Genomic DNA, 20,122 nt, shown 5'->3' on the forward strand with positions numbered 1-20,122 from the left:
CTCAGGACACGCACTTAGTAAATTATCATACCATTACATTGTCCAATGAATAAGTTGTTGCTACCCTTCTCTGTAGTCTGCTGCACATCATCTTGTTATTGCCACACTTATCTTGAGCGTACAAGGTCACACCTGCATCCTGTTACTCCTTAGTACTGGGTGACTCCTTCTCCGGTCCCAACTCATGATGTTTTTACTTTACAAGACGGACCAGCAATTCTAGGTCTGGATAGCTGCTGGGAGTTGCAGTTGATCTTTGTCAATTATGAGATCCAGATGAAAAAAATATGACAAATATTCAGAAACATACAACTAAAAAGAGGAAATGATTTCCTCTGAAGTACCTGCAAGGCCATGGCACACAGTGGGAGAAGACTTGTTCACTGAGAATCAAGAATGGTATTTAATAGTAGCCTGTTACTAGTCTGTTTCCATTCATTGACAGGGTGAAAGACCTGAGAGCGTCAACTATCACCTCAGAAATGAGAGCACTCTTTGCTGCCCAAGGAATACCCAAACAAGTAATATGTGACAATGGAACACAATTCACATCACAAGAATTCAGAAAGCTGGCTGCAGAGTATGGGTTTGTTATCACTACTTCATCCCGATACTACCCCAAAGGACCTGGATTCATTGAAAGACAAGTGCAAACTATGAAACGCACACTAGTTATGTGTTGCAAATCAAAAGACCCATACCTAGCTCTTCTATCATTATGAGTAACACCTTTAAGGGCTGACATGAAGTCTCCGGCAGAAATTCTAAATGGCAGGAGATGTAAAATAACTCAGCCATGCAAAATACACCCTCCAGAAGACCAGGAGGAAACCAGAAGAAAAGTGGCGGACTCGCAAGAAGAAAGATGCCAGCAATATAACAAACATGTACAAAAATTGCCAGAACTCTTCAGAGGACAGCATGTGCATATTCAAGAGCTGATGTTGAAAACATGGAGCCCAGCAAAGGTCATCAGAGAAGCTGAGATACCAAGATCATACATTGTCGAGTCAGACTCTGGCAATCAGCTGAGGAGGAACAGAATTCACATCCGGCTAACACAAGATGTGATGAAACAGAAAGCTTTAATACCAGCAAAGCCTGTACACCAATATCAAGTGAGGTATCAAGTGAAGAGACCACAACCACTAATAATGAAACATCAACACAGCAGTTGTCAGATGAAGCACAACAAGCTACATCACCTACACATGAACCAGCAACACAGAGCCCAACGGTTGCAGCCAAATCCACAAGATGGCGAAGGAACATACTGCTGCCAGTGTGATATCACTAAGAACTGTTTAAAAATAGTAAAAATTGTGTAAATAAATTAGTGTACCAGTTCAATTACTTAAGTTGCACTAAAAAGAAAGTGTTAAAGAACACTAAATATTTCTTTACCTTAAGAAGGAGGGATGTTATATAGACAGGATAATGTTAACTATTTTGTAACTGCAAAAGAATACACCCTTCTCACTGTAGTTAACTGTAGTGCACCACTAAGGGGAATATAGTATTTATATGTGAATGTGTGTGAATAGTTTCCTGAGATGGTGGAAGGCATCAGTAGGTAAGTCTCTTTTGTTAGAGATTTTGCATCTCTCAGTTATTTAAGAAGCCTCCCAAACAACTCCAGAGACATAATACTACCCCATTACTAGAGGCTCCACAAATAGTTGACCACTCTGATTCTCTAGCGGACCAATGTTATCCCTTACAATCCTTTTACTCAATATACTTGCAGAACCCCTTCGGATTTACCTTCATATTATCTGCCAGAGCAATCTCAAGTCTAGTTTTTGCCTTCCTGATTTCTTTCTTGAGTATTTTCTTGCATTTTCTGTACTCTTCAAGCACCTCATTGGCTCCTTTTTGCCTATACCTGCCATACACCTTCTTAACCAGATCGTCAATATCCCTTGAAAACCACAGTTCCCTATGCCTATTAACTTTGCCTTTAATCCTGACAGGAACATGCAAACTCTGCACTCTCAAGATTTAGCCACTGAAGGCCTTCCACTTATAGAACATATCCTTGCCAGAAAACATATCCCAAACCACTCATCCTAGATCCTTTCTAATTTCCACAAAATTTGCCTTTCTCTAATTTAGAATCCCAACATAAAGACCATACTTATCCTTTTCCATAGTTAATGAAGCTAATGACATTATGGTCATTGGACCCAAACTGTTCACCTGCACATACATCTGTCACCTGACCTGTTTGGTTCCCTAATAGGAGATCAAGTACTGCATCCTCTCTCGTTGGTACCTCTATATATTGATTTAGAAAACTTTCCTAAACACATTTCACAAACTCCAAGCTATCCAGCCCTTTTACAGTATGGGAGTCCCAGTCAATATTTGAGAAGCTGAAATCTCTAACCATCACAGCATTCTACTTCTTACATTGGTCTGCTATCTCTCTGCAGTTTGCTCTTCCAATTCTCTCTGACTATTGGGTGGTCTATAATGGTTATCAATGTGGTCTCACCTTTCCTGTTCCTCAACTCCATATGGCTGCCTGGCTGTCCTGACTTTGCACAACTGAGATATTTTCCCTTTCATCCCTCCCCCACTATCATGTCTAAAGCAACGGAACCCTGGAACATTAAGATGCCAGTCCTGCCCCTCCTGCAATCAAGTCTTACTAATAGCAATAATGTTATAATTGCACATGTCAATCCATGCCCTAAACTCGTCAGCCTTTTTTAACAATATTCCTTGCATTAAAATAAAAACATCTGAGAAAATTACTATCGTGTATAAACCTTTGATTTCTGTCTATATGTGCAATCCTCACATGACCTTTATCCTCCACTTTCTCACTAACTGCTCTAACATACTGGTTCCCCTCCCCCTGCAAATCTAGTTTAAACTCATTGGGACAAGACGAACAAACCTATCTGCAAGGATATTAATCCCCTTCCAGTTCAGATGGAATCTGTCCTGTCAGTACAAATCCCACCTTTCCAAGAACAGAGCCCAGTGATCTAGCAACTTAAAGCCCTCCCTACTGCACCATGTCTCCAGCTATGAGTTAACCTAATGAAACAGTGTTCTCCAGTTATTCATGTAAAAACATGCAGACATAACAAACATACAGACAAATAATACATATGCAGGACAAATATTATATTTACAAAAATAAATAAGTAAACATTGTTTTGTCAAAATGACAGTGTCCAATGGTTAGTGTAAGCAGTTCATTTGGTTGTTCAGCATTCCACTGCCTGTGGGAAGAAGATGTTTCTCAGCCTGGTGGTACTGGCTCTAATACACCTGTATCTCTTTCCCAATGGGAGTAGCTGAAAGACACTGTGTGCAAGTGGAAGGGGTTCTCTTCTGAGTTTGGGTGCCCTCTTCTGATAACAATCCTGGTAGATCACATCGATGAGGGGAGGAGACTCCAGTGATCATCTTTGACACTCCTATGGTCCTGTGAATTGACCTCTGATCCATTTCTCTGCAGCAACTGTACCACAGTTTGATGCAGCTGGCCAGGATGCACTTGATAGAGCTCCTGAAGAAGGTTGACATAATAGTGGCTGTAAATATTTTGCCCGCTTCGGTCTTTTCAGGAAGTGAAATCACTGTCGCATCTTCCTGACACAAATGTTGTGTGTCCACGATAGGTCACTAGTTAAGTGGACTCCAAGGAACTTGGTGTTCTCTACTCTCTCCACTACAGAGTTATTGATGTGTAGAGGAGGATGGTTGTTGCTGGTCCTCCTTTATCTTGTTCTCATTGAGACTCATGAGATTTTCCACCTCTTCTCTGTAGTGTGATTCATTGTTGTGCAGAGGGCAATTACTGTTGGAGCTGGATCTGATGACACTGTTGGAGTTGGATCTAGCACTGCAGTCGTGGATCAGTAGTGTGAACAGGAATGAGCTGAGAACACAGCCTTGTGGTGTGCCTGTACTCAGTATGCTACTGTCCTGAACAGACTGGGTCTTTCTGTTAGGATGTCCTTATTTCAGTTCCAGATAGGCATGTTGAGTTCCAGCAAGGACTAGCCTCTGGGGAATGATCGTATTAAATGCTGAGTTGAAGTTGATGAGCAGCAGCCTGGTATATGAGGCGTTGTTCTCCAAGTGGTTCAGGTCAGAGTGAAGGGACAAGGATATAGCATCGTCAGTTTCTTCTCTTGGTGACTTGAAATGGATCCAGCATCTCTGGGAGGTGTGCTTTGATGGTTCCATCACCAGACATTCAAAGCATTCCATAATAGTGGAGGTCAGTGTAACAGGGCGGTAGTCATTGAGGCCTGTTATTTTTGCCTTCTTTGGTACCAGGATGAAGATGACTGTTTGAAAACCTCTAGGAACAATGGACTGCTGTAGTGAGGTGATGAAGATGTGCATAAAGAACTTTGTCAATGGTCTGCACAGTCCTTCAGTACTCAACTAGGTATGTTGTCTGAACCCACTGCCTTGTGTGGGTTTATATTGGTTAGGATTCCCCTCCCTCAACCATGGCTATGAAGGGGACCCATTCATCAGGGGGACATGGAGCTTCCATCGGCGTCATCCTGTTCTTCTCCTCAAATCATTCATAGAAGGTGTTCAGTCTATCTGGAAGGGAGATGTCGTCTTTAACTCACAAGGTTGACGTGATCTGTTATCATTTTGATCAGGGGTGTAGTCAGAGTCTAATGTTAGGGAAGTGAGCACATAAAAAAGGCTCAACCAGTGCACAAAGGAAATTATTGTGTGCACAAAAGGTTAGTTACCTAAAATAATGTAGTTCAAAGTATAGGTTAAAATCTTTACTAAATATGTTACTTTGTGCTGGTGTTTTGGTTTGTAAACAACACAAAATTCGCGGATAGCCTATAATTTGATGTTCTGTTCACTCTTCCATTATTATATTGTTTTTATTGCACGTACACATTTTATCACTAACTTATTATAATTTGAAAGCCAAGGAGAAATAAATCTTTGGAGCTATTCCTCCCCAGATGCCAGCAGCCAGACCATTGCCCCTGAGCACATTCCCCAAATCAGTGCCCCCTGAACTGTGTGCTCACTGCCCAGACCTTTGTGATGCACCAGAGGACCATCAGCACAAGCATACCACAGCTTCCCCCCACCCCCTGCAATGCACTGGTGGACCACCAGGGCAAGCCCATTACAGGACTCCTGTGTTGTGCTGGTGGGTCACCAGCACAAGTGCGCCACAGTAATCCCGCAATCACACTGCTCAAAAAGGCGGTGTACACTGGCTCTCTGAAGAATGTTCGTGGGGGAGTGTACACTGGCTCTCTGAAGAATGTTCGTGGGGGAGTGTACACTGGCTCTCTGAAGAATGTTCGTGGGGGAGTGGTCTCTCCTCCTGCACCTCTCCAGCAAGGCCACTGGTCCTGATCCCTTGCCATATGAGCCTCGTGTTGCTGGAGTTGCACAGCTGTATGTGGATCTTCTGTGCATACCCATACTTTGCTTTCAAGATTGCACAGGAATGTTCAGGTCTGGCTGATCTTAGAGCCATCTTGTCCCCTGTCCTGAAGGCAGCATCACAAGTTCTGAGAAGTGCCCAAACCTTTACATCCAACCATGGTTTCTCTTAGCCCTGGCTGTGAAGCATTTGATCTCTGTGACATCCTCAATGCACTTACTGATGTAGCCAGGGTTGGCATTTGTGCTGTGTCTCCATACGCTCGTGACCATCACTAACTGTCAGACCCCTCGTTGTGTGTTACTAGTGTCCAGTGTGACACAAACTATTGACTCTCCAAGCAATAAAAGCAATGCTTTCGGCTGCAACGCCACAGGGATGGAGGAGGTTCATATCCGTTCAGCAGGTATGGCACCACCAGTAACCCCTCCCAACTTAGCAGGTTTGCGACTGTCAGACTGTGCCCTCCCCAGTTACCCTAATGCCCCTTTAATATTCGTTCTAGCCCTGACCCTGAGCTACTCATTGAACTGTGTGTTCCTTGATGTTTACGTGAACATTGTACATCACTGTCTCCCTGAAACAGCTCCAGTCCATGGTCTCAAAGCAGTCTTACCGCGCTGCTCTCCTTCCCCCCCCCCCCAACCCTGACCCATCCTGAACTCCCTGAGAAGAGGCCTAGTTCACCTTGCCAGTGGTCTGTATGCCGGTGTTAGCAAAATGGATATGTGATCCGAGTAACCTAAGTGGGGGTGAGGGCAACGTTGTACAGACCAGGGACATTGGTGTACACCTCATCCAGGATGGGTATTCTCTCCTGTGGTGGCGAATGTGACATGCCATTGAAATTGTGGTAAGACTGTATTCAGGTTGGCATAATTGAAGTCACTATCTACAATCATGGCACCTTCAGGATGGGAAGTCTGGGCTTTGCAGATGGCATCCTAAAGCTCCTTCATGGGTTCACCCTTGATAGCTGAAGGTGGAACATACACCATGACAATCAGCTGGGTTGAAAATTCCCAGGGAAGATAGAAGGGTCTGCGTTTCACCATAAGGTACCCTGTCTCTACTGAGCGGAATACATTTACAATAAAGACCTTTGTGCGCCAGTCCTCGTCGATATAAATGCACATTTCCCCTCCTTGAGTCTTTCTAGAAGCAGCAGCATCTCCTCCATGATACTGAATGAGGGACATTAAAAATATAATCACTTAGAGAAAATGTTTATGGCTAAAGTAGTTCAAAAGAACTTCCATCCAATGAGTTTCAAGAAAGATGCACACACACCAAATCATGAAAGCCAACATATTTATAATGCGTGGCTACAGTAAATAGATAACCCTGATGAGATTGTATGTCCTTATGACTAAAATATTAATAAATACCTCAAACAAGATTGTGAAGTAGAATATCTCTTTATGACAAAACTACTTAAAATAGTTTTCATTCTCCTTGCCAGTATACATTAGATCTAAGTTGTTTTATAAATATTTTGACTTTTACTGATCCAACTAATAAAACTGTTTAGTGAATTTTCATGATGTTTATGCATAGAGAAAGATATGAGCTGAACCTTATAATAACGTTTAGCAGATGGGATATTTCTTGTAGCGCTCACTATAAATATTTGCAAGCATGATAAATCTTAGATAAGCTGCCTTGTATTTTTGAGTATTTACTACTTCCTGAAGACTATATTTATGGATAATTTTTTGGAAGAGAGCAGGTGTGCTTTTGGGTTGGCATCATTCAAGGTATGGTTTTAAAGGCTGCCTATTGTGTGAGTCTCTGATTTTCTTTTAAATAATGTGCCAAATTGCAGAGGACCTCAAACATTTCATCCTCCTACAAAGGGTGCTTTCTGCTTCTTGAATACCTAGTAACAGCTGTGTAAACCTCAAGCTTTATGCTATCGACACAATGGTCGCTGTACTTGTAAAATGCAAAGTGATTTGCAATGTTCTAAAGCACAGATATTACTGTAACAAAATATTCAGTGAATTGTGCTGAATAGAGATGTAGTTCTTCTGAAAGAATGCAGGAGAAAGTCTAGTGAATTAAGTTAAAAGGAAACTGATCGGCCTCCATTCAGGATTCCCATAATCTCATTCTCTGTTTCATAGAGGGGAAAAAAAACAGCATTCAATATGCCGATCAGTCCAGAGAGGCCTATTTTCAAGGGAAATGCTATCTCCTTGCTATTATCAGATGAAGGAAGGAAAGAGCTCAACATAGAACAAGCTTGTTTTATAACTATGCAGGTGCTCCAGTTCCTCTTGCATATAAAACTCATTTCCATGGAATCTGTTTCTCAACAGTTCAGATCAGTGCACAATAGTTTTGTTTCCTGTTTGTAGAGAATTATCTTTATTTGGAAGTATCTTTTCATTATGATTGAGATCTCTGAATGGGGGAATTTTCATGGTATTTTGCACAGTCTTAATTTGAGTTACACTAGCATCACAAAGAGTGGCATGTACACTAAAATTGACCACATCTTTAGAAAATAAATTTGTACGCATGTTAATGAGCAGGGATGCAAACATGTTATGTCACACTAGGTTTGGGTATAAACAGGACTTGAAGAATACACATAAGATTGCTGTGCTTTGATGGTTCCATCGCCAGACATTCAAAGCATTCCATAATAGTGGAGGTCAATGATACAGGGCAGTAGTCATTGAGGCCTGTTATTTTCATCCTCTTTGGTACCAGGATGATGGTGACCACCTGAAAACCACCAGGGACAATGGACTGCTGCAGTGAGGTGATGAAGATATGCGTAAAGGACTCTGTCAATTGGACTGCGCAGTCCTTTTCATACTGTGCCAAGTACAATTAAAAAAATGAAACTTGTTACTGCTGATAGCTGCTTAACCCCAGTCAATGGATGTGTGACTCCCAACCATAACTGCAAATTCCAACACTAAGTAAAACACAAATATCAACACCTTGAGTGCCAGGCTTCCCTGTTAACTGTTATAGCCAGTGGAATTGACAATGAAAAATGAAGTTAAATTTAACTCCATAGCCAGAGTGGGTATGGAACCATGATGGAAGAGGAGATGCTACACATGTGCTTTTACATTGTAGTTTCCCATCAAGAAGCAACCTAAACAGCCCATCCATGTGAAGCAGTTCCTGACTTCCAATGTAGTGTCCTGCATTGAGTGCTCACGAGGTGATCTCCTCTGCATTGGAGAAACCAAACATAGTTTGGGTGAATACTTCGAGAGGATACCTATGTTCAGTTCTCAAGGGCAACCATAGGCTTCTTGTACTTTAATTCTCCACCCCACTTCTGCTTGATCTATATAACTGGGCCCCACAAGGCTTGTGTAAGCTTGAGTAACAGCACCTGCCTGGGCATCTTATCAAATATGGGATTTACTATTGAATTCAACAAATTCAGAGAACTTGCTTTTTTCTGTTTTGATTCAGAAGTGGTCAGTTCTGCTATCAAATAATGCATCTGTAATATTTACTTGTTTTTTTCTCTCTCCAGAGATACAGACTGGGCACACATAGCATTCTCTTTTAAGTTTCAGGTTTCTGCAATAGCTCTGGCCTACACTTCACAGTTTAACGCTTACTTTTGTTTTATTTCTCTCTGACTTCCTGGTGAACTGTGAACTTGATAGTACCGTAAATCTCAGGAATATCTGGACAACACTAACAGAGATATTCCCTTTATCCTAAATGCCATCTTGTTTTCTTACTTTCCCAATTATGATGAAGGTTCTTCAACATAAAATGTTACCTCTCTATTTCCGTCTGTAGATTTAGTCTGGCCTGATGTATGTTTCCAGTGTGTTCTGCTTTTTCTTTCAGATTTCCTGCATCTGCAATATTTATGATTTTTTGACTACTTTCTACTGATTTTAAGATTCAAAGCTGTTACCTGTCTTCCCTTCTTCTAGTCATTTTTATGCTGCATCCCAGCCTTTTTATTTGGCATGCTTACTATCAGCTCAATCTCCCTCCGAAACCTCAAGTCTTCAAAGATATCATTGTGCCTTATCTTTATATTTAACTTGGGTCCTCATTGACATGCATCAAAAATCTCAGCCGTATTCAAAGTCTATGAAGATCTAAGACACCATCAGGCAGGACCAGTGTGTTTTTAGCTGGGTAAGCAAATCCAATCTGTCCCTAGCACAATTGCCATTGGATACAGAAAAGTCCAAATCATTTCCACTATTTCAATTTCAATTTAAAGGGATAGTTCCTGACATTGCTAAATTACATAGGTCACCAATGGGAAGTGAACTCAGATGAAATGAAGGTGATGAAGATATTCAAATTTAAGAAGAATAATTTGATGTCATATCTGAAAAAGAAAGTAATACAGTCACAAAAAAGCTACACATTATAATCACTGTCTCATCATTTCAATTCTTATTCAGTATGAGTATTTGCTGCTTCTTGAAAACCTTCAGGGTAAAAATTAATCAATAGATTGGTAGCAAGCAGCTTCATGATGTGGCAGTAAGCAATTATTGGCCTGATTTACAGAATCACACTTACAAAGAATGTGCTTGTTTAATTATGGTCATGACCTTTATTAAGAACTATGAGACTGAACTACCATTTGCTTGTGTCTGATTTTTGCTTGTGTTATAAACATCAAGCTGATCCAGTCTCATGTATGGACATGCAGCCTACAAAAGAAAGAAATGAACCACCTGGAGAACCAAATTCTCCTTGTTAAGGATCACGTTAGGCTGATACAGTGGAACCCCGTTAAAATGCGATGGTAAAAAAAAATCGGATCGCGAGAAAAGTGGGGTCGCACTAAATCGGGGTTAAAAAAAAAGCATTTTCAGAAAAATAAAGAACACATGTACAATACCTGTATTTGCAATCATCTTTTTTTAATTTCTTACAATCATAATTTTATTTCTTAAAAAATCAATCGAATGATCATTGCCTGCATGCAGCACATTGTTGGCAGTGAGCAAAATCTAAAATGCTTCTGAGCTGGAAAATTTTTCTGTGGTCCACATCCTGGGTCTCCAGCCAATGGAGACCGGCCTCGAGGTACTCGATGGCTTCAGACACTTTCGGGGGTGGGGGTGGAGGCTCCTCATTGTCCTTATTCATTGTCATTCTCCTGTGGTTCAGGAACCAGCTCTATAGTAATGTTATGGCCGATCTCGGAGTCCGTCAGATGCTCATATATCGGGCATTCATCATCGGCAGAGAACAACTAGTGAAAATCCTCTTTGCTAATCTGAAACAGCCTCTGCTTCATCTGTGAAGCCGTAAAATTCTCGCTCATCGTCACCTTCATCTTCCTTGGTGGATTTTCATGATGAAAAGGCTGGACCCAGACCCTTCTCCCAGCATTTTTCCACACACGAGGAGATGACTGCTGCCCAGTCCTTTCCACCTAAGTGGCAAACATTTTTAACGTTCATGCTTTTCAGATAGTCTTCCAGTGTTGTGATTCATCTACAATTCAATGAATTAATTCACACCCTGTAATTCTGCTTAAACAGGAAGATGATCCCCTAATCTAGGGGCTGGATCTTAGATGTAGTCTTTTTTAGGAGGTAAGAAATTCGGATCTTTCTGGGTTGGTAGCTGGCGGGTGGGCAAGAGAGTTGTCAAGCAAAAGAAGAGCTTTGGTTCTAGCTTTTGGTAATGCAAATGAGCGTGGACAACATGGACAAAAGTTATGTAAAACCAATTCTCAAAGATGACACTGATCATCCAAGCATTGCTGCTCTGTGTGTACTTGAATGGTAATGACTTCATGTTGACATGGTGGAAACAGCAGGGTGAGTGAAATTTGCCAATCATGAGTGGTTTTAAATTATGTGTCCCAGTCTTGTTAACACAAAACAACAATGTCATGTGATCTTTGCATTGTTTGAACTCCTCACGTCGATGGGCGTCATCTTTGCTGGACAATGTACGGTCTGGAATCATCTTATAGCAGAGGCCTGTTTTGTCACAGTTGTACATTTGTTCTTCGATGTAGCCACCTTATTTTAAGAGAGTTTTTAATTCTCCCAGGTACTTGCTGGTGGCGGCACTGCTGGCTGAGCAAATTTCTGCAGACACTAACATTTGAGAAATCTCATGACGGTGTTTAAACTGGTCTAGCCATCCATTGTTAGCTTTGAACTGTGAGGTTTCTCCATTGATCAGCTGGTCAAACTTCTCAGCTTCAGCTTTGAGAATAGGGCCGTCAATTAGAAGGCCTTCTGAGCACGCTTGAATGAACTACTCGTACAGGGAGTCATTGAGGCTGACATCTTTGGCTGTCTTCATGTTTTTGGCCTTTAGTCTTGCCTCTTCCTCAACTTTCCAAAGTGACACATGTAACTTATCTTCTTGAGATTTCCTGCCACAAAGCGTTGATTCAGGTAGGCTGAGGTTATGTGTAACTTGGGTTTGACTTTTATTCTTGATTGCGTGAAGTGCATGAAGCTTATCTTTCACTGAAAAAGATTTTTGTCTTCTAACGGTGTTCCATTTTGATCTGAAAACAATTTCAATTCTGGAAAGAGGAAAAAAGGGGTCTACAGGCTGATTACATTATATCCAGGTTGGCGTTAAATCAGGTCGTGTTAAATCGGGGTTCCATTGTATTTAAACAGTTTCCAGCATTGTCATTTATTCAAAGGAACTGTAATGAACTGTTCAAATTAGTTTTTATGGGCACCAAAATCGTTAATGTGGTGATTCCGAATCAAAATAAAGATAAATATTACCAACAAGTTGGAGGAATTTAGTTTCACACAAATACTTTGACTGTGGGTGACCTGTAAATCCTGGCTCTGGATCCCTACAAATGACACCATCTCCATTTGTCAGGGTCTCATGGTACAGTGACAGATCATAATCAGACAGTTGTCACTCTGTCAAAACTCAAAGAGAATGTTATAACTTGCAGGATTAACAGGCCTAAGGATATCAAAAGTGCCACTCTCAAAGCATGGGATGATGTATTATTATTGACATTTAACAAAAAACATAAGTGTATGACTCCCTTTATATTTTATTTCTGGAAAAGAAAAATCACAGGCTATACACTAAGAATGGGGTACTACACAAAATGCAGAGATGTAATTATTCAAGAGTAAAAAGAAACTTAATTAAAGTTTAGTCCACTATTGAGTTAATTATGTACTAGTTATAAACTAGACAGATGAAGTACAATAATCAGTAAAGAACTGAAGCATATTATCAAATGTTGCAGACATTGCCTTTTTATTAGCTATAATAGTCAGTGAATTACAAAGAATGAAATGTTATTAAGTAAGAATACACTTTTTTGATGTCTTAAAATGTTCAGCATCAATTACCACCATAAGCCTCACCCTGGATCAGCAATAAGATGACTGGAAATCAGGAATTCTGGACTAACATGTATCCACAGAAACTGGTATGAAAGTCATTTCTAAATAACAACGTGCATGACAAGAACATCCAAGAACTGGCTCAAAATATCATTGTCCTGTTCAATTGCCCAAAGAGAATCCTGGATTTTCTTCTAATGGCAAATCATTCAGGATTTTCTCCAACCAGAAGCCAAAGATGAACAATGAAATCCAGAACCTGCTGAAAGCCAGATCACAGGCATTTAAGTCTGGAGATCCAGATCATTGCAGTAGGAGAAGGTATGACCTGTGGAAAGCTATCTCCCGGGTGAAGTGGAGATTTTCAGATGAAAATGGAAACAACAAGGGACACCCGACAGCTGTGGCAGGGCCTAAATGCCATAACCAAGTAGCAGACAGCAAAGCTTCGCTCCCAGAAGAACTCAATGCCTTCTACATCTGATTTGACAACAGTATCAGTGAAGAACCACCCCTTCGCACCCCCACGTCCCATATGATCCCATCCTGTCCATATCTGAGGATGACACGTGTGGTGGCTTTGAGGAGAGTGAATCCAAGGAAAGCATCCGGGCCCAGATGGATTAACTGGCCAAATACTAAAAATCTGTGTATTCACAAATATCTTCAATATCTCACTCCAGCAGGGTGGGTTTCAAACATGTGCCCATCATGTTGATGCCCAAGAAGTGTGTGGTAACTTGCCTTAATGACCGTTGACCAGTAGCACTTACATCAACAGTAATGAAGTGTTTTGAAAGGCTGGCGATGAAGCAGATCAGCTCTTGTATGAGCAGTAACATGGATACATTCCAGTTCACCTATCGTAGTAACAGGTCTATAGTGGATACCATCTCACTGACACAACCTTCAGTTTTTGGTGTATCATCTTGTCTCCACCAAAATCGTTTTCTGCAAAAATTATTATCTGCCATTTTTTTCAGTTACTGAAATTTTAATGAACTCATTAACTATTAAACAGCAAATATTGAAATAGCATATATATATATTTACATTTCTCCTGTAAATTATCTTCTATATCATGTATTGTGTTCATTGAAGTTACCAGTTGAGGGCTGCAGCCTCGCCCAGAATGGAATTGATGGCCTGGACATTGGTTATAGTGCATGGACTAGAAGTACACACACCCCAAATGACACAGCAGCACAGTGGTTAAGTCACCGGATTACCATCCAGGCTTGGGCCATTGATCCAGAGATACAAGATTTGAACCCTCCCATAGGAAATTTACATTCAATTGAATGAATAAATCTGAAATGAGTATCAGTAAAGGAAAGTAGTAGCAAAACTGCAAGAAATCACTGGATTATTGTAAGAACAATCAAACTTACCAATCAATACCTTTCAGGTAAGGAAATCAGCCATCCTTACACAGTCTTGTAGTTTGTGACTCCAGACCACCAACATAGAAACATAGAAACATAGAAGATAGGAGCAGGAGTAGGTCATTCGACCCTTCGAGCCTGCTCCGCCATTCAACGAGATCATGGCTGATCTTAAAGTTCAGTACCCCGTCCCCGCCTTCTCTCCGTAACCTTTAATACCCTTATACTGAAGAAATAGATCTAATTCCCTCTTAAATATATTCAATGAACCTGCCTCTACTGCTCTATGTGGCAATGAATTCCACAGATTCACCACCCTCTGGGTCAAAAAATTCCTCCTCATCACGGTCCTAAATGGTTTTCCTATTATCCTCAAACCATGGCCATCATCACCTGGCCATTCTTACATTGTTGTACCCAGAAGTTTGATGAATGAAAGTTGGTCTCCCATCTGTTTCTTGCACTGCAACAGGAATTATGCTTCTAATGTAATTCATGAGCTGTTAATGAGATTGAAGTAGCCATAGACATACAGAAGTCCTTGAGTTATACGGCATCCCATTTCCTGAGAACTATCCAAAGAATCACAGACACTACCTCACTTTATCTTATACTCTTGCATTATTTATTGAAAAGTGGTTCATACTGCACTGTGATCCTGCTGCAAAACAATGGATTTTGTGACATTTTCATGAATATAAATTCTGATTCTGAAGCAGATTTCTCTGTGTCAGAAACATCTGTTTTCTATATCCACCATATCTTTTGCTCTGAATACACTTGCTACAATTTTCGTTTTAGTGAATATTCACTGAAACATAATTAAACCAATAGAAATGAACACACAATATGTTTTATTATTATTGTTACCATGTTAGAATGCTTCAAAAGTACATGGGAGAATTAGTGTCATCAGATTTCTGCAGCTGAGAGACAAGATTGGTAGCTCAATGTTCCTGCGTTTTGTTATTTTAGATGGGACAGTGAACGAGGTAAAATGGGTGGCGTAACATTGCTAATCAAGGAGAGTGTCACATATTCACTCAGAAAGGACCTAATGTTGGACTCAACTACCAAGGGGATGTAGGGAGCATATGAAAACAAGAAAGATGCAATTGCTCTGATAGGGAAATTCTATAGATCTCCCAATAGCAGCCAGGAGGTGGAAGAACAGATCTGCAGACTGATTAAGAAAAATTGCAAAAACAACAGGAGAGTTTGTTGAAGCATAACTTCCATAGCTTGTCTAATAAGAGGGTTATTCTAGACCTTGAGCCAAACTAGAAAATTGGAGTTTCAGTGGGGAACATTTTGGGAATAGTATCACTCTTCCTTAACTTTCCAGACAGTTATGAACAAGGATATGTTTGGGCCTTGTAGAAGAGTACTAATATGAGGAAGGGCAAATTATTATATAGACTAGAGCTAGAGGGAGTTTATTGGGAGCAACTGTATTTGGGCAAGCCCACAATTGACATGTGGCAGTTGTTTAACGTCCCACTAATTTGAGTCCAGGACCAGCATGTTCTAATATGAAGGAAGTATAAGTACGAGAAGACACCAGAGGATACAATGAGCACCACAGCTTGATCTTAGATCCTGGAAGAAACACAATCAGTTTGGACATTTTTTTAGCCCAAATATCTGCAACACTTTTGTAAACTTAAAGCACAGAGAGATTGGGTGGTGATTTTGGATTTTCTTTTCCATTTATCTATTTGTTACAAAAGACATTTGAAAAAAATTTTCAATGGACAATTTAGAAAATTCTGGAAAAACTTAGCAGGCCAGGCAACATGTGTAGGAGAAGAAAGAGTGATGTTTAGAGTAATCATTTATAGTTTGTCCCACAGCTGCTAATAAATCATTAGTGATTTATCATATCATAGAATAATAGAATGGTTACAGCACAGAATTAGGGCATTTATCCTTCTCCCATTCTCACCTCATTCCCCATGGCTCCTTCTCCATGGCCTTGCCATTTTTTTCCTCCATTATATATTTGTCCAATTCCCTCTGAAAGATCACAGTGAAACCTGCCTCCACCATTTATGCAGGCTGTGCATTCCAGATTCTAATCAAACATTGCATGAAAAAGTATTTTTCTCAAATCATTTTCAATTTTCTTCTTTATTTCAGACCCATGGTATCTAGTTTGTGATCACTTCACCAAAGGGAACAGACTGCCACTCTGCACAGGGCCTCAACAATTTATATGCTTCTATTAAATCTTCCCCAAGCCGCCTTCTTCAAATAAGTGATGTCAGCCTGTCTAATCTACTCTTGTCACTAACATTCCTTAATACAGGAACCATTCTCATCATTTTTTTCTTGCCCTCTCGAATGCCTTCATGCCTTCCTCTATTGCTCTAACCAGAATTGAATACAAAGAACCATTTGAGAGCAGACAAGTGGTCTCTAAAAGTTTCATGTGTCTTGCCTACGCTTATATTCCATGTCTCTATTGGTATAGAGCATAAATATCATGACTAGAATCCAGATTGTAATTATTTGTAAGAATGTGAGAAAGGTTTATGACCAAGCAGCAATTATGGTCAGTCAGTTTTGACATTATACCTAACTAATGATTGTTGTATGAACAATTAAGTTATTCTGTGTCAGACATGACCCAGAGAGGAGGATTTGTACCTCTTAGTCAGCAGGCTGTGGTTTAAGTCACATTCCAGAGACATAGACTTAAAAAAGCATAAATATACTGAGTAGGGTCTGTTCCATTGTTTGAAGAGGAGCAGTGGAATTATCTCTAATGTTTTGCCTAATATTTGGCCTTCAATATTACATTGTGAGGAACATATCTGGTAAATTAATGACTGTTTCCAACTCTGCGATTATAATGCACTTCAAAAATATTTTCTTGGCAATAAAACACTGGAACACCCTGAAGTCGTGAAAGATGCTGTATAAATATGGCACAGATGTGACAAATTTTGGGAGAATACAGTCAGTTTTATAGCTTTTGAAAGAATGACTGAAATTTCAATTAGAAATACAGGACTCATCAAATTGCTAAGCTTACAAAAATGCATCTTTGGCCAGAATTCTGTAGAACTTGGAAATTTACTTCATATCAAACTTCATAATCCTCATTCTTATTATCCCTTCTTGCTACATTGATCTTTCCCCAAATAAGCAAATAATGTTCCCCCATTCAATGATAATCCATCACGTTCCTTCACTTCTATTTTTCAACAAGGCAAATTGAGTTTCTATACTGTGAACATGTCCAGGACCGTTGGATTGTTAATTAACAAAATATGATACAAATGTACTGAAGGAAGTGTGACAGTACTGTTTTCTTGAAAGGATAAAGCAGAGAAAGGGAATATGTTTAGTAATGGAATCCCAGAAACAAGGGATTTTCGAACCGAAAGCCGATATGATCAACAGCAGAGAGAGCGAGAGAGAGACTGGGGAGGGAAGGTGTGGCCAACGCCCAACGAATGACCTGAATCACCCCACCCTCACCTTCATCCAGTGCTGATGACGACGTGGGGAGTGGAGCGTCACGGTGTGCGGTTCCGCCCCGGAAGTGGGTCCGCCTCCCGCGGTTGGGAGGCGGGTCCTAGCGTCCGGGGCTGCAGGTGCTGGGGATCCGATTAGTCAACGGCAGTGTTAGTTTATTTAGTCGGAGCAGTTTGTTGAAGAGATTGTTTGTTCCCAGCGGGTGAGTTACACTTGAAGATAATAATTAGTGCCGTTCGTTCACTCCGCGCCTATTCATAAAAAGTGGGGTTGAGCCTTTGATCTGCGCACCTTTGTCTCCTTGTCCCAACCAGTACTTGAGTATTCCGTACGCGTTTGGTGGCACCTACCTGGGCGTGCTTTGGAACGGGTAATACGACATTGCAACATGGTATTGGAGTTGGAGACCAGAATCCCAAAGTTGCCGATGAAATTGAGGGGAAAACACTGTTGCGCAAAGACCAAAGGGCAAACGCACCTTTACTGAGACCTGTCGTCAGTCCTTGCGCTCAAGTGATGGGCTGGTCAAAAAATAATAATCATAGATCAACCTTTGCACTTGCTGAATTTGTGTTCCACGTATCTCTCCATCTGCGTGGCACCTGCGATCCCTAAGAGGCATGTTTTTACCTGTATTTGTCCTCTTCTTTCTGTATTTAGTGATTTGGGAGTGAGAGTATATAGTTTGGTTTATTCACAGTTTGAAAGTGGCTTACTTGTGATCAGAGCTTTGCTGATAGTTTTGTAGGATAGAACAAAATACAACAATATTAACATTATCGTGCACTTAAGATCAACAGTAGTCTGACATTTTATTTGTCTTGCACAGAATGCTACATTTTAAAAGGCAACAAAATAAATGTTATTGTCGAACTTATAATATACACAGTGTGAAAAGCAAAAGATGGTGCATTCTGGATTAGCACATAAATGATGCTCTGGTCAACTTGTATTAAAGTTTAAGTGGCCAGCAATATGGCTTCATTTCTGAAATTTGTTGAAGGTATCTTCTTTCTTTGGCTTGGCTTCGCGGATGAAGATTTATGGAGGGGGTTAAAAAGTCCACGTCAGCTGCAGGCTCGTTTGTGGCTGACAAGTCCGATGCGGGACAGGCAGACACGATTGCAGCGGTTGCAGGGGAAAATTGGTGGGTTGGGGTTGGGTGTTGGGTTTTTCCTCCTTTGCCTTTTGTCAGTGAGGTAGGCTCTGCGGTCTTCTTCAAAGGAGGTTGCTGCCCGCCAAACTGTGAGGCGCCAAGATGCACGGTTTGAGGCGATATCAGCCCACTGGCGGTGGTCAATGTGGCAGGCACCAAGAGATTTCTTTAGGCAGTCCTTGTACCTTTTCTTTGGTGCACCTCTGTCACGGTGGCCAGTGGAGAGCTCGCCATATAACACGATCTTGGGAAGGCGATGGTCCTCCATTCTGGAGACGTGACCCATCCAGCGCAGCTGGATCTTCAGCAGCGTGGACTCGATGCTGTCGACCTCTGCCATCTCGAGTACTTCGACGTTAGGGATGTAAGCGCTCCAATGGATGTTGAGGATGGAGCGGAGACAACGCTGGTGGAAACGTTCTAGGAGCCGTAGGTGGTGCCGGTAGAGGACCCATGATTCGGAGCCAAACAGGAGTGTGGGTATGACAACGGCTCTGTATACGCTTATCTTTGTGAGGTTTTTCAGTTGGTTGTTTTTCCAGACTCTTTTGTGTAGTCTTCCAAAGGCGCTATTTGCCTTGGCGAGTCTGTTGTCTATCTCATTGTCGATCCTTGCATCTGATGAAATGGTGCAGCCGAGATAGGTAAACTGGTTGACCGTTTTGAGTTTTGTGTGCCCGATGGAGATGTGGGGGGGCTGGTAATCATGGTGGGGAGCTGGCTGATGGAGGACCTCAGTTTTCTTCAGGCTGACTTCCAGGCCAAACATTTTGGCAGTTTCCGCAAAGCAGGACGTCAAGCGCTGAAGAGCTGGCTCTGAATGGGCAACTAAAGCGGCATCGTCTGCAAAGAGTAGTTCACGGACAAGTTTCTCTTGTGTCTTGGTGTGAGCTTGCAGGCGCCTCAGATTGAAGAGACTGCCATCCGTGCGGTACCGGATGTAAACAGCGTCTTCATTGTTGGGGTCTTTCATGGCTTGGTTCAGCATCATGCTGAAGAAGATTGAAAAGAGGGTTGGTGCCAGAACACAGCCTTTCTTCACGCCATTGTTAATGGAGAAGGGTTCAGAGAGCTCATTGCTGTATCTGACCCAACCTTGTTGGTTATACACTTGAAGGAATGTTACACAAGACGTGAAAAATCAGTCTACAAAATTGAAGTGTCTTTCTTTCTAACTCTAATAAATTTACTGTAATCAACACTAACATTAAAAATAGCTGCAGTTGCTGAAATTTGAAATAGTTTTGGAAATACCCCGTGAGTCAGCATTGATGGATTTCAGTTGCCTTGGTACTGTTTTTCCATGGTCACAGCATCCTGGTGAAACCTTTCACCATGTTCATCACTGACTGCACCAAGATCAACAGGGAAGAAGTTCAAG

The 20,122-nt window shown here is 41.2% G+C and overlaps 1 protein-coding gene across 7 annotated transcripts in view; it reads left to right on the plus strand.

The window, feature by feature from the left end:
- The first annotated feature begins 5,162 nt into the window (after positions 1-5,162).
- The window catches only part of lnx1 (ligand of numb-protein X 1), a 282,074-nt gene continuing 267,114 nt past the window's right edge, over positions 5,163-20,122 (plus strand). For 5 of the 7 annotated variants that reach the window (XM_069924660.1, XM_069924661.1, XM_069924658.1 and 2 more), the window contains exon 1: positions 17,641-17,787. The gene's annotated coding sequence lies outside the window, so the exon portion shown is untranslated. Of the gene's footprint in view, positions 5,811-17,640; positions 17,788-20,122 lie in introns of those variants that run through there. The other 2 variants (XM_069924659.1, XM_069924664.1) reach the window with 1 other exon arrangement.

The sequence above is a fragment of the Narcine bancroftii genome, chromosome 3 (assembly GCF_036971445.1).
Source record: "Narcine bancroftii isolate sNarBan1 chromosome 3, sNarBan1.hap1, whole genome shotgun sequence".
Taxonomy (NCBI): domain Eukaryota; kingdom Metazoa; phylum Chordata; class Chondrichthyes; order Torpediniformes; family Narcinidae; genus Narcine; species Narcine bancroftii.